This window comes from Cupressus sempervirens, chromosome 1 (assembly GCF_028749045.1).
Source record: "Cupressus sempervirens isolate cs-2001-9-10 chromosome 1, ASM2874904v1, whole genome shotgun sequence".
NCBI classification, from domain to species: Eukaryota; Viridiplantae; Streptophyta; class Pinopsida; order Cupressales; family Cupressaceae; genus Cupressus; species Cupressus sempervirens.
The window spans coordinates 641,816,349-641,831,518 of NC_143118.1; positions in this window are offsets into that span (position 1 = coordinate 641,816,349).

Sequence of the window (15,170 nt, forward strand, 5' to 3'; positions counted from 1 at the left end):
TCTTCTTCCTTATAAATGTAGTTATTAGTCAATTGTGATTCTTGATTTGGCTTCCTCATAGTTCCCAAATGAAGTGGCACTCTTATCAATGTCTTCTACCAATAATTCTATAATAGATGTAGATGTCTCATCTACATTGATCACGTACAGAAAGGGCTTCAACCATCTAACCCTATGTATAGCTACTTACACATTTGACGTAGTACTGCTCTACTACCACTAACAAAGGTATGCTCTGATACCACTGATGAAGGGCCAACACCACCCTTACAAACTCACAACCAAAATCACAACAAGATGGAGATAGAGAGATGACAAAATGCTTCATAAAGCATCATCCATTAAAACTTGAAATCCATTAGAAGAGATTGCATTTGAAGAGCTTACAATGCAAGAACTTCTATTTCTTGAACTTCCTTACAAGAGATTACATTAGAAGAGCTTCACTACAAGAGCTTACACTTGAAAAGCTTCTATTTCTCCAACTTGATTACAAATGATAATAAGCCTTGCTTAAATAGGCACTTCTAACCCAAGACATTACAAACACAACCAATATGGGATAAAAGGTAAATACAACTACCTTTAAATAAATATTAAATTCCCACCCAAATACAACTAAGCACCCAACAAATATTAAATACATGATTTATCCGAAATCTTCTAGAATTTCCACCTACACACCTCAATTAATGGAATGACAACTATTTTTCTTATTTTTCTTTTTACACCACCTATGCACCTTGAAAATAGAAATTCCTCTTTTCTCCTTTTTTCCTCCATTTTTCAATTTTTATTATTTTCTTTCCATTTTCGTCACTTTCTCTCTCCTCAATTTTTTTTTTTTTCCTCTTTTTTTTTTCTTTTCTGTTTATTTTTTTTAAAATTTAATTTTCCCATGCAAGATGCTCCTACATCAAACTCCCTTGGTAGATAGAAAAGTGTGTCCCACACTTTGATGCCAAAAGAAATATATACCACCATCTTTATCTTCACCACAAGCTTCCACCTCAATAGGGACAAGAAAACCAACATGCAAATCTTCCACATTTTTTTTGCTGATGCATGATGCTCCTGCATGTGACTCCCATGGTAGGAAAAATTTTGTGAATATAGATTCACAAAATGAAGTAGTCATTGCTAACAAAAAAAAAATTCCTCTTCCTCCAACACATTGCTGGAACAAGTATCCAGTGCTGATATATTTCATTCTTTCTTCTTTTCCAATACCTAGCTAGAACAAGTGTTTGCTGCTGAAATCTCTCTTCTACAATGAACTCTATCCAAGTATAACTCTCATCCTCATCCAATCTTGTTGAATTAATCACACCTGTAATAAACTCAGCAACGCCATACCAATCTTCCTTTGCATACCACACATGACTAACAAGATTCTCATGCAAACCATCTTTAATATCTTTCAAACTCATCTCAAATTCAACATCATATAATTCATAGAAATTTACCTCTTTGACATAGTCATCTTTGCTTGCCTCTTTCATGTGGTCAACAATGCATGTAACTACTCCACTTGCTTGATCTCCAATGAAGGCACTATACTTTTCCTCCATTTCTGCAATCTTCAAATCATCTTGATCTATTTTAGGTTCATAAATCTTGCCATCTTCATGATCATGCATCAACATTTGTGTAATATGCATGCACTAGGAAGAAAACATCATTGTAATGTTGTTCCACTAGTGACATAGGAACCCTTAACGATTGTTTCATGGATTTCTTAAAATCCTAAAAATAGATGGTTATTGTTGAAAATAGATTGATACAAGTATGAGAATGTGTTTCAATCATTTTTTGTCATTGATGTCAAACCTGCTACTTACTGGTAAGAAAATAACTTAGATGATTTGAGCTATCATTTATTGATTAATGAGGAGGATTTGATCAAATGAGATAACAAAAGCACTTGGAGAAAAGGTTGAGTTATGGTATGTACAAGGGATTACAAAGATTAGTTAATACAGTGATGATATAGAGCATTGATTGTGTACCTATGGTTGGAAATGTTGGATATATTGACAAAGTCTAGAAGAACAAGTAAGAAGAATTGAGTTTTCCAAGCTTAACCGAGTGGATAGTAGGTGCTGAGCAAAGTTAGTGCAAGCCAAGCATAAAATTAGTTGGAGCCAAGAAAAGTCAAATTTTAGTGCATGCTAGCCAAGTAATATAGTGTATGCTAAGTAAAGTTTAGTTGATTCCAAGCACTAGAAAATTTAGTGTGTTCTGAGTGATCTAGTTGAAGATGAGTGGAAGAATAGTATGGAAACTAAGTGCAAGCATATTGATGTTGAGTAACAATATTCATGTTAAATTATGGATTTGACAAATCTGAGATGACTATTTTTTTTTAAATTTTGTGAAGTGTGTGGAAGATAACTATGATGAGTTGGTAGCACAGAATTCATGGAAAATCATTTTGAGGTGAATTCAAAGAGGATTGAAGGAAAAATTTCTAGAACAGATTGATATGAAAAGATGGGTAGATTCATTGAATCCTACCTAATATTACCTAACCTTAAAATGGACAATAGAGGATGAACAAAAAATGATCTTAATTTTCTATTTATAGAAATGGCTAGTTAGAAGCAAGGTTGGTCAATGTTGGAGAACCTAAGTTAGACAAGAGTCTAAGGTATTGCTTTATCAGAGGCCAAATAGAGGGGACTACTATTAGGGAAAAAAGAAAGAAGGATTAAGAGTATGAATTCTTGAAGGGTGAACACACTATCCAAGATGAACTACGTGAAAGCCAAGAAGAATGGAGGACTAAAACAAAGGTCTATAATCTGCAAGTGAGTTGTAATTTATTCCCAGATCAAGCCATATTGTTACTTTCTAACCATTGTATCATTCTAGGGTAAATCCTTTGGATTAAGGTTGACCTAAAATTCATTTTAAAATCCATTAACTAGGTGACATTACAAGTGAATGATCTAAAGTCCTCTAACAAGGCTCACTCCTAATAGGGTGATTGAAATCCTCTAACAATGTCAAGTTTAAGAGTGTGTATTGTAACCTTTAATAGGGTTGTGCTTTCACAAGGAATTACTTAAGAAGAGTGAGAATGAGTAGCATGTTACTACTGGTTTTTCCCAAATCAAGTTTCCATGTAATATCATTGTGTCAAATGTGTTATTGAATCTATTATGTTTCATGCTTACATTTGTACAAAGTTGATTTGATAGTTAACCTAAAAAGTTTAAGTGATTGTATGATATAATGGATGCATGCATGATGAATATATTTTATGGTTATGTGTTCGTGATGAAGGGCCACACAACCCTTACCAACTCACAACTAAAATCACAACAATATGGAGACAAATAGATGACAAAATGCTTCATAAAGCATCCATTAATACTTGAAATTCATTACAAGAAGAGATTACACTTGAACAGCTTATACTTCAAGAACTTCTACTTCCCAAACTTTACTTCAAGAGCTTCTACTTCTTGAACTTGATTACAAATAATCATAAGCCTTGCTTAACTAGGCACTTCTAACCCAAGACATTACAAACACAACTAATGTAGGATAAATGGTAAATACAACTACCTTTAAATAAATATTAAATTCCCACCCAAATACAACTAAGCACCCAACAAATATTAAATCAATGATTTATCCGCAACCTTCTAGAATTCCACCTATGCACCTCCAAATATTAAATACATGATTTATCCACAACCTTCTACAATTCCACCTACACACCTTGATAAATGGAATGCCAACTATTTTTTTATTTTTTTATTCATGCCACCTGTGCACCTTGAAAATAGGAATTTCTCTTTTTCTTATTTTTTCCATTTTTTTATTTTTATTTATTTTTTTTCCTATTTACATCACTTTCTCTCTCCTCCACCCTTTTTTTTTTTCTGATGCATGATGCTCCTACATTTGACTCCCATGGTAGGAAAAAATTTGTGAATCTGGATTCACAAAATGAAGTAGCCAGTATTGATATATATTTTTCTCTTCCTCCAACACATAGTTGGAACAAGTATCGGGTGCCAATATATCTCCTTCTTTCTTCTTTTCCAACACCTAGCCAGAACAAGTGTCTATTGCTGAAATTTCTCCTCTATAATGAACTCTGTCCAAGTATAAATCTCATCCTCATCTAATCTTGTTGAATTAATCATACCTATAATAAACCTAGAAACACCATACCAATCTTCCTTTGCATACCACACATTACTAACAAGATCCTCATGCACACCATCATCAATATCTTTCAAACTCATCTCAAAGACAACATCCCATGATTTGTAAGAATTTACCTCTTTGACATATTCATCTACACTTTCCTTTTTCATGTTGTCAACAATGTGTGCAACTACTTCACTTGCTTGATCCCCAACTAAGGCACTATACTTTTCCTTCATTGCTGCAATCTTCAAATCATCTTGATCTACTTCAAGTTCATAAATCTTGTCATCTCCATGCTCTTCCTCTTCTCTTTCATCTTCTTCAACTTTAGGTTCACAAATAATTTCCTCTTCATCCTCTTGCTCTTCTTTTGTACCACATGCCTAATACTTCATTGGATCTTCTTTCTTTTTTGCATCCAAGGAATTATCGACATCTCTTTTTTGATGACACGCTCTTTGTTTTTGCAACTCAACTTCTAATTCATTCACTTGCTTCTGCAAATCAACCCATAATGCCTCTTGATTTCTTGCTCTAATTTTCTCAAGTTGAGGAGTCCTTAGAATCCATCTAATAATAAAAGTCATCTTCTTCTTTCTCTTCTCCATGCTCAAGTCTTTAGCAGACAAATCTTATGCAACACAAGAACCTTGTGCAAACTACCTCACAGTCGACAATCTGTCTACACAATCAAGAACTTCTTGACAAACTTCACCCAACCCAAGGACCTAGTGAAAAATGCCTCATGTTTGGCGATCTGTCCGCACACTCAGGAACTCCCACTTTGATACCACTAATAAAGGGCCACACAACCCTTACCAACTCACAACTAAAATCACAACAATATGGAGACAAAGAGATGATAAAATGCTTCATAAAGCATCCATTAATACTTGAAATTCATTACAAGAAGAGCTTACACTTGAACAGCTTATACGTCAAGAACTTCTACTTCCCAAACTTTACTTCAAGAACTTCTAATTCCCAAACTCGATTACAAATAATCATAAGCCTTGCTTAAATAGGCACTTCTAACCCAAGACATTACAAACACAACCAATGTGGGATAAAAGGTAAATACAACTACCTTTAAATAAATATTAAATTCCCACCCAAATACAACTAAGCACCCAACAAATATTAAATACATGATTTATCCACAACTTTCTAGAATTCCACCAATACACCTCCAAATATTAAATACATGATTTATCCACAACCTTCTACAATTCCACCTACACACCTTGATAAATTGAATGCCAACTATTTTCTTATTTTTTATTCATGCCACCTATGCACCTTGAAAATAGGAATTTCTCTTTTTCTCATTTTTTCTATTTTTTTTTAATTTATTTTTCTTCCTATTTTCATCATTTTCTCTCTCCTCCACATTTTAAAAAATAAAAAATAAAAAATTGAAGATTCCTACTTTTTTTCTTTCTTTTTTTCCATCAGTTCACTAAGTTGTTAAAAGTTTTATTTGTACATTTGGACCTTGGATAAATGATTCACGCCCCCTTTCAATTATTCTAAAGAAATCAAACAATTGGTATCAAAGCCATTTTCTTAGGAGGACTAGTTTGAAGGTACTAGAAGAAAAAGATCAAGATATTATAAAGAGAGGTACCCAAGATTAATAGAGATAACTTTTCTACATGGAAAAGTTAAATGAAGCTACACCTAGGAGGTCTTGGAGATGATGCACAATCTACTATCAGTACTGAGCATGTTGATCCTGCTAGAGCACTAACCGCTAAAAATCTTTAAAAAAAAGAACACAATCAAGCAATTTTGGAGATTGCCTCTATCCTAAGTTATGCCAAGTTCAATAATATAGAGGGTTGTGATAGTGCAAAGAAGATGTGGGATGCTCTTCACACCATCTATGGAGGTGATGCAAATGTTTTGAGAACCAAATCTAAAAGTCTTAGAGGTAAGTTTGATGATATGAGAATGCAAGAAGGTGAAAGTGTTTTCCAGTATTGCTCTATGATAAAATATGTTGTTAATGCTATAAGAGGATCTACTAGTAAGATAGATAATGAGACTATACTAAGAAAAGTTTTAAGAATAATGCTGCCCATCTATGGTATTAGAGTTTATGAAATACAAGAACTAAGATGTATACCAAGTTCTAATTTGATTCTTTAAGGTCTAGTAGGTTGACTCACTTCTTTTGAGCTATTTAATTTTCATAACTTCAAATCTGACAATATTGAATCTTCTTTCAAAGCTAAGTTGTCATTAAAGGAACCTAATAAGAAGAAGAAGAAAAAGGTAAATTATGTTTCCAATGATAGTGATATAGATGAGGAGGATGTAGAAAAACTTGAAGCACTACTGGAAAGGAGATTTCATAGAGGTAAAGAAAAATTCAAAGCTAAGTTACCTATCATGTGTTTTAATTGCAATGAGGTTGGTCATATTGTTGCTAGATGTCCAAAGAATAAGGACTACAGAGGTTGAGACAAGTACAAAAGTAGAAAAGATGAGGAAAAAAAAGATTACAAAGACAAAGGCAAGAAGTCTTGCTACATTTCAAACAAGGAAACCAAAGATGGATCTAATGATCATGATGATAAGTGGTGTATGTTAAAATGAAGGATGATTTTGATGAAGATAAGGCAACTGCACTAGTGTCTTGTGTGAACAAGAATTGCAAATGGATCATTGATAGTGGGTGTTCACATCACATGATTGGAGATAAAAGTAAGTTCATTACCTTGTATTATTATGATGGAAATAGTGTAAGGCTTGGTAATGATGCACCCTGTCTAATAAAAGGAAAAGGTTATATCAAACTCATAGAAAAGATTTTATGTGGCAATGCTTATATGTTGAAGGAATTAACTATAATTTGTTGAGTGTGTCACAACTGAATAGTTCAAGTTGTAAGATTGAGTTTGAGAACAATAATACTAAGATATATGATACTGATGGAAAACTAGTTAGAAACGGTGATCAGACTAGAGGTAGTCTATTCTATCTTGATATGGATGATGCTATTTGTGTAATTGTAGAATTTGATGATGTGTGGTTATGGAACAAGAGGTTATGTAATGTTAATTTTAATAAGTTGGTTAGGATTAGTAGCATGAGAAGAGTGAGAGGTTTTCCTAAGTTGAAGAAACCATGCAATAAAATTTGAAAACAATGTTAGTTAGGAAAAATGACAAAGTCTAGTTTTAAGAGTGAGACTCACACCTCTAAAGGAATTTTGGAGATTGTTCATACTGACTTGTGTGGAACAATTTATGTGAAAATCTACAAAGGTGATAAGTACATTATGCTATTTATTGATTATTATTCTAGGATGATGATATTTATGTTTATGAAATAGAAATATGATTCTTTCCAAATGTTAAAGTGGTACTTAGCAAGAGTTGAGAAGGAAAAAAGTAAAAGTATGAAATGTTTGCGATCTAACAAAGGAGGAGAATCTACATCAAATGAGTTTGAGATGTTTTGTAATGATAGAGGAATCAAAAGACATACATCTACTCCTAGAACCCCTCAAAAAAATGGAATTGATAAAAGAAGGAACATACCTATAATGGACTATGCTAGGATACTCATGATGGAGAAAAATGTTGCTTTGAAATGTTGGAGAGAGGTTGTAAGTACAATTGTCTATACGTTGAACCATGTGCAATTCAAGAAAGAAGTACATGTGGCTGAACCTATGAAGGAACTAGAGGAATAGAAATCATTTGTATGCTTTTATGAAAGTTGGCTTGATGATGAAGCCACTATAAATAAAGTTTTAAATCAACATCAAGTTTTAGTGACTGCCAAGTCACATAATATGAATGTCAAGTTGCATTCAGGAACCAAGCTATAATCAAGTGTTGAGTTATAGAATGAAGTTAAGGCACACTCTGATTCTAAGATTAGTGTATATGAAAGAGAATTTTAATTACCTAATAGAGAAGTGCATAGTGATTCATAAGTTGATAGAAAAAAAGAGGAAAATAGAGTAGAACCAAGATGGTCAAAGTATGTCAAGAGACATCACCTTGCTATAAAAATTATTGAAGATAAAGATGCAAGACCAATGAAAAGAAATAGGATGAGAAATGATACATGTTTTCTTAGCATGAATGAACCTAAAATAGTTAAAGATGCCTTAGAATATGTGAACTAGAGTAAAGCCATGAAAGAAGAGATTGATCAGATTGAGAAAAATAAGACATGAACTCTAGTTACTAGACTAGGAGATAAAAATGTGATTGACACAAAGTGGGTGTATAGAAACAAGTTAGATAAAAATGGTGAAGTCACAAGGAATAAGACAAGATTATTTTGCAAGGGATATGCACAAGAAAAAGGGATAGGCTATGGAAAAAAATTCACTCTTGTTGCAAGATTGGAAGGAGTAAGAAATCTGCTTGTTTACTCTATATACAAAGGTTTTAAAGTTTATCAAATGGATGTTAAATCTACATTTCTGAATGTCATATTGGAAGAAGAGGTTTATATAGAATAGTTAGAAGGATTTGTTGAAGCTAATAATAAAAAAATGGTATGTAGACTACACAAAGCTTTGTATGGTTTGAAGCAAGCAATAAGAGCATGGTATGAATGACTTCACAATTATCTTGTGAAGATTGGATTTGAGAGGATTGATGATAATAGAAATCTATACCTGAAGATAGAGAAAGGAAAATGTATTTTACTATGTAAATTTTTTGTTGATGATATCATATTTGGAGGTCAACATACTTTATGTAAAGCTTTTGCAAATGAAATGAAGAAAGAATTTGAGGTGTCTATGTTTGGGGAGATCAAGTTCTTTATGAGTTTGGAAGTACATTAAATGAAATATGGTATATACATCACTCTGTCAAAATATGTAAAGGAGATACTGAAAACTTTTGGATTGGAATATTCCAAGGTAGTAAGAATACCTATGGTGATAGGACATAAATTGTCAAATAATGATGATTCAACTAAGGTAAATCAATCAGTGTATAAGTCTATGATTGAAAATTTGCAATATGTAGTGCATAGAAGACCTAATATTGCATTGTCTATTGGAATAGTTGCAATATTATTTGCTAATCCCATAGAGAATCATTTGATGGCTATTAAGAGAATAATGAGATATCTAAAAAGTACATAAGACTATGGTCTATACTACAAGAAAAATTGAAAATCTAAGTTGAGAGCCTACATTGATGTTGATTAGGCTAGACATATTGATGATAGAAAGAGCACTAGTGGAGGAGCATTTTCTTAGGAAAAAAGTTGGTTACATGGAGTATCAAGAAATAAAACTATATATCTCAATCTACTATTGAAGCCAAATATGTTGCTACTACAGTAAATTGTACAATAATTGTATCAAACAACTACTCAAAGGTACGAAGGAGGAAATCACTGAACATGTGATACTTTATTGTGATAATACAAGTGTTATAAATATATCAAAGAATCCTACGATTCATACAAAGATAAAACACATTGCAATCAAGTATCATTATTTGAGAGAGTTAGTTCAAGATAAAGAGGTGAAGATGAAATATGTGAATACAAAAGAGAAAATAGTTGATATCTTCACAAAAACATTTCCTAAGGATCCTCATGAGTATCTAAGAGGTAAAATATGGGTGATTCCCCTATCCAAGGCTATCTAAAAAGCATGAGAAGTGTCATGCATCAACTTAGATGATTGACATATGTTACACATTGATGTAGTGAATCTTACTTTAGGGCCTTCCTAAAGTGATCAAAGAGCTAGAGTTATAGATTTGTCACAAGCTAAGTGATAAAGGGAGAAACTGAAAATGTTCATATCTACATATTAAGATGACAAGTCTTTGGCATTATTGTCAAAGAGGGAGATATTATATAGAAAGGGAGAAATACATTAAAGAAGAAACATGGAATATCTACTCAGAGGGAGATAGTGTACTTGATGGTTAAAAGACATACATATACCTAGTAAAAGGGAGATAGTGTTGAGGGAGATATAAGGATAGAGACAAATACCTAAAAATGAAGTGATCAAGAGGCAGTCAAAAGAATGAGTTTATTGTTTGTTGATCAAAACAAATTTTTCTAACCTATATAGAAGATGAAAGCTAATGGAGGGAGAGATTTAAACACAAGGAATTATTTACTTTTTGGTATTATTTTTGGTTGTACTAGTTGAACTAGTTTTCCATCAATGCAAAAGAGGGAGATTTTTGAAAACAAATTGATACAAGTATGAGAATGTGTTTCAATCATTTTTTTCACTGAAGTCAAACTTGCTACTTACAGGTAAGATAAATGCTTAGATGATTTGAGTACTATCATTTATTTGATTGATGAGGAGGGTTTTCCAAATGAGATAACAAAACCACCTAGAGAAAAGGTTGAGTTATGGTACATGTAAAAGGGAGTACAAAGATCAATTAAGATAATGATGATATAGTGCATTGATTATCTACTTAAGGTTGCAAAGGTTGGATACACTAACAAAGTCTAAAAGAATAAGTAAGAATAATTGAGTCTATCAAGATTGACTAGGTGGATAGTAGGTTTTGAGAAAAGTTAGTGCAAGATGATTAGAAAATTAGCTAGAGCCAAGAAAACTAAAAAATTAGTGTATGTGGAGTAATATAGTGTAAGCCAAGTAAAGTTTAGTTGATGCCAAACACTAGTAAACTTTAGTATTTTCCAAGTGATCTAGTTGAAGATGAGTGGAAGAACACTATGGAAGCTGAGTGACAACATATTGATGACAAGTGCTAGTATTTGTAAGGAAACTCAGGTGCGGAAACAACTTCCTACACTAATCTCTTAAGAGAAGTAAGGTGCAAATCCTATTAAAATATTTTGCACTTACAGATTCAATATCATGTAAACAACAATATTTCAGCCAAGCAAGCATAAATAAAATAGAAAAAGAAAGAAACACATAAAAAATGATTTGCTGGTGGGGAAAAACCTTTCAGTAAAACAACCCCACCCTTCCAGAACTTGCACAATGTATTATCTTCAACAAAAGGTTACAATACACTTGCAGTGCAAGCTCAATAGTGACAACAGAAGACTCCAATAGCAACTCACAGTACTCCAATTTATTAGTTTCAACTATCTTCACCTGTCATTCAATCTTCCTAACATAGCTCTTACATTTCATAGGAATCCGTCATAGCCGTTTTAGCCATGATCTCCTTACACACAATTCAAGATGTCGACACATCAACATTATTTGCAAGAAATACAATTTACAAAACAAATAATAAGAATAGGAATTATACAAGGTTAAGACACCTTATTCCTAACATTCTCCCACTTAATTGTAACAGATTTCCACAATCCATAAAATTCTGTATTCGCTTCTGGGTGTGATTGTGTATATTTTTTAACATCAACGTTTCGGATCATACTCTATGATCCATCATCAGGATGATAAAGAGAGCTTATAAGAGCACCTTATAAGAGCAACAAGAACATAATAGGAACTAACTGCTATAGGCCAAAAGGCCCATAGACTCTGAACACCATCTAAACTTCTTAGTGCCCACTGGTTTCATTAATGCATCTGCAACATTCTTCACAGTATCTACCTTTCCATCTTCCACCATATCTCTCACAAAGTGATACTTCACATCAATGTGCTTCATTCTGGCATGGAAAGTTGGATTTTTTGCAAGGAAAATAGCACTTTGATTGTCACACCAAATAGTAATCTATTCTACATCAACACCAACATCAAAACACAATCTCTTAAGCCAAATGGCTTCCTTACAAGCATGAATAGCAGCCATGTACTTAGCTTCTGTAGTGGACAAAGAAACCACAGGTTGTCTCTTGCTCATCCAACTAATGGCACCACCAAACATAGTGAACACATAAGCATTGTTGGATCTCCTGCAGTCAATATCACCTGCCCAATCTAAATCCACAAACCCATGAATACAAACTAAATGTGGAGATCTAGAAGAGTTACCATGATAACATATGAAGTAATTTGATGTACCCCTCAAATATCTGAATACTCATTTAACTACATCCCAATGTATCCGTCTAGGATTAGCCATAAATCGACTCAGGACTCCCACTGCTTGGGCAATGTCTAGTCTAGTACAGACCATAGCATACATAAGACTTCTAATTGCACTAGCATAAGGTACTCTACTCATGTCCTCCACCTCACTTGGAGATTTTGGACAATCATCTATAGATAACTTTGTTCCCACAGGAATAGGAACACATAGTGGTCTACAATCTGCCATGCTGAACCTATCCAACACAGACTTCACATACTTACTCTGACTCAACCAAAGTTTTCTGTTAGACCTGTCTCTACTAATTTCCATACCCAAGATGTACCTAGCTACCCCAAGATCTTTCATCTCAAACTGTGCTGACAACTGAGATTTAAAATTAGAAATCATACCCTTACCCTTCCCAAACAGCAACATATCATCAACATATAATGCAATCATAAGAAGGCAATCATTTTCAATTCTGAAATAAACACAATGATCTGATTTTGATCTTACAAATCCAATTGACAACACAAAGGTAGAAAACTTAAGGTACCACATCCTAGGAGATTACTTCAAATTATATAGAGATTTTTTTAATCTTCAAACTAAGGATTCTTTACCTTTAACAATGTAGTGCTTAGGTTGTGACATATAAATCTCTTCCTCCAAATCACCATGAAGGAAAGTTGTCTTCACATCCATCTGTTCTATCTCTAAATCATATGATGCAGCAAGAGATAACAGAAATCTAATGGATGTCAACTTTGTAATAGGAGAGAATATTTCACAATAATCTATTCCCTCTACCTGTGAATACCCCTTTGCAACCAATCTAGCTTTGTACCTTTCAACACTGCCATCTGCACAGAATTTCTTCTTGAACACCCATTTATAGCCAACAAATTTTCTCCCTTTAGGCAAAGGTACAAGGTCCCATGTTTTGTTTTTCTCTAATGAAGCCATCTCATCATCCATAGCCTCAATCCAGGAACTTGCATCTTCCATGCCCAAATCCTCTTTCATAGATCTAGGCGCATTAGTGTTAGTAATCAAAGAAAAAGCACAACTAGAATCTAACATAGAATAACCAAACCTTTCTGGTTGCTTTCTTTCTCTCCTGGATCTCCTCAAGGGCTAAGGTTGAGGTTGTTCTTCCTCTTCTTCTAAACTATCAAAGCTGCTAGAGCTCTCCTCATCATTAGACCCAACATGGTCTCTTTATTCAGTCTTCTCAGGGGTAGGAGGCAACTGAACAACATCTTTTTCCTTTTCTTTTTCATATGGGATTGGATCTGCATTCATAAGCCTTGTATCCATAATTTTTGACAATTATAATAGTATCCTTAAAATCTTTGAATGTTCATGGTCTTGGTCCTTGTTGGTGAAAAAAATTGTATTTTAATAAAATAAATAATCAAAATCCTCTAAACCCAAATTCATAAGACAAATACAATCTTCCAACAGTTGAGGAATCCTAGCTTCTTTAATCCCTCTTTGAATTTTATTAAGGTTTAGCTCCCTTATTAGATATTCAATGAAAAACACTTTCTTAAATAAGGATTATTTTCAACTAGAAAGTAAAAAGATTTCCCATCTATTCTTGGGTAGAGGGATAATCAAATAAACAACAACTAAATAAATAAATAATTGGATAAAACAAAGAGAACACACATTTTCTATATCAATCACTATTCAAAAGAGATATGAAATAGATAGATTATCTAATGAATAAACAATATAAGCATCAAATATTAGAAAGAGATCTAGTAATTTGTAGTGGTGTATCTAGATGATATACTTATCTTCATAAAAATTAGAGAAGAGCATTTCAAGCATGTTGAGGTACTTTTGAAGAAGCTTCGCAAGGAGAAGCTAGCCACAAATCTTGAGAAGTGTGACTTCTTCAAGGAAGAACTTGTGTACCTAGGCTTTATGGTGTCTCAAGGAACATTAAAGATGGACAAGGAGAAGGTTGCCGCTATATTAGATTGACCAACACCTACCACATCTACTGAGGTAAGAAGTTTCCATGGTTTGTCTCAATTCTATAGGAAATTCATTAGGAATATTAGTGGTATTTATGCACCTTTTTGGATACCATAAAGGGTGGATTCAAGTCTCAGTTTCAGTGGACCTTAAAGTTGAAAAGTCATTTGAAATGTTGAAGAAACAAGTAGCTACTCAACCTATCCTACAATTGCCTACTTTTGAGAAAATTCTCACCTTAGAATGTGATGCAAGTGGCTTACTAGTAGGTGGTGTTTTGAGTAAAGAAGGTAGACTAGTGGATTTTTATAATGAGAATCTTAATGAGGCCAAAATGAAGTATTCATACTATGACCTAGAGCTCTATGCCTTAGTTCAATGTCTTAGGAAGTGGAGACATTATAATTTTTTGCCCAAATAATTTTTTTTGTTTACATATAATCAAGCTCTTAGCTACATCAATACTCAAGAGATGCTAAGAAATATACACTTAAATTGGATGGAGTATTTGCAGGCCTTTACCTTCACAATCAAGCATAATAAAGGACAGTTGAAAAAAGTGGAAGATGCACTAAGTAGGAGGATTATGATAGTCCAAGAGATTCAACTCCAAAGCATTTGAATAGAGAATTTTTAGAATCTCTACAAAGAAGATGATTACTTTTTTGAAGCCTATAGGGTATGCATGGATTTTGAGAATTATTTTTATGGAAAATTTTCAAAATATACCTTGCAAAATGGCTTGCTATTCAAGGGTAATTAGTTGTGTGTACTAAGGCATTCCATGAGAGATAACCTAATATAGGAGAAGCATAATGGAAGCCTAAGTGGTCATTTTCATATCAACAAAACCATAAAACTAGTGAAAAGGTTCTATTATTGGCCAAAACTAACAAGGGATGTAACAAAGTATGTGGAGAAATGTATCATGTGCATGAAAGACAAAGGGGGAATCAACAATGAAAGTTTATATCAGCCTTTGCCAATTCCAAATATGCATGGGATTGTGTAAGTATGGACTTTTTTGTAGGT